The following is a 1,452-nucleotide window of genomic DNA, read 5'->3' as shown; positions in this document are numbered from 1 at the left end:
TAGGAATTGCTTGACAGGTGTATTGTGAGCAATAGAACTTAGGGCTATTTTGAAATCCTGTTGTTTGAATCCTATGAGATTGTTTTTCACCACGGGGCTCCAAACTTTTTGAAGGCACAGGAAGAACTTTCTTTATCTTTGTATCTGCTGTCTCTGACACTATAAACAGCTGGCACACATCGTTGCCTCAATGTCCACTTCTCAAAGAGGCCTGGCGCACAGTTCATCCCGGTATCCCCTTACTCGTCATCACATTCAAACCGTCAGCACACTCCCTGCCGCGTGTAGCCCGAGTGTGTTAGTAACTTTCCCCGCCGGCGGCTGAGGGGTCAGCAGTCCCTTCTGGTGGCTTTTTCTTCCCTCCTGGTCCTGCTCGAGGTCTGGTCGGTGACGCATTTTGCATCAGTGGAGGGCGATCTTTTCTCTGAGGCAGGAGACCTGTCCCTTGGGCTACAGGAGGAGAGGTACTGCCGGGAGGGAGGCTCAGGAGGAACACTGGGGTGTGGGCCGAGAGCTGAGCTTGTTTGGTGCAGGAGCGTCTCCTCGGCACCTCTTTGGGGCACAGGCCAAACTGTGCGGCTGGAAAGAGCTAGCGAAACCACACATTCAGTCGCAGGTGGAATCAGTGTGTCGTCTCGCCCTTTGCTCCTCACTCTACGTCTTGTTAGTTCCCTTCAGAGCCTCAACACGATGTCTTCTATGTCATCCATCTCTACCCTGACTATAATTCCCAGGAGATCAGGGCCTTATCTGCCTCAGTGGCCAGAGCCTAGAACAAGCCGATACAGAGGAAGTGCTCAAAATAGATTTGTTGAATGGAGAAATAAATGACCAGCCGCTCTTTCATTACTACAAGCAGTAGCAGTGGTTGTGAGATGAGTTGGAATCCACACAAGTAGATAAAAGTGAATCATCTTTGCCAGGCTCCCCAGCAAGGATGAGAAGGGCCAGAAGCCATTTGAGTTGCCTTCTCACAGAACGTGGCCCGGGAACCTGTATTTGGGACTCTGGCTTCCACGAGAAGGCCCTTCCTGCTGTTCTGTGCAGAGTGAGTGAGGTTTTGTGACTAGACGGGGGCTGCCTGGGAGCCTGACCTGGGGGCCCCCCAGGAGCGCGGTGGGGGCGCAGCCTGTCGTCCACGGACTCATCACCATTCAGAAGCTCCAGACGGCTCGGGCCCTGCGCCAAGCTGCTCGGTTCCAGTGGGAAAGCTGACCTTGGCCAGGAAGAACCGGGAAGAGGCACAAATGACTCATTGTCCCACATCCTCCAAGGTAAAAACCGAGCAGTGTGTGTGGCCTTTGGGGCTGGACATTATTGCCGCCTTGGCTTCCCCCACAGTCCAAATAAAAGCACTCAGCCAGCAACACATGCTCCACCTAGGAATGAGACCAATGGGTCTGTTTTGTGGCCCCGTTCCCCATGCTTTTTCTGCAGTTAGAGTTTCAAAAT

Source organism: Mustela lutreola, chromosome 1 (genome assembly GCF_030435805.1).
Source record: "Mustela lutreola isolate mMusLut2 chromosome 1, mMusLut2.pri, whole genome shotgun sequence".
In the NCBI taxonomy this organism is placed as follows: Eukaryota; Metazoa; Chordata; class Mammalia; order Carnivora; family Mustelidae; genus Mustela; species Mustela lutreola.
The sequence above is the reverse complement of the archived record's forward strand: the minus strand, read 5'-3'. Positions refer to the sequence as shown.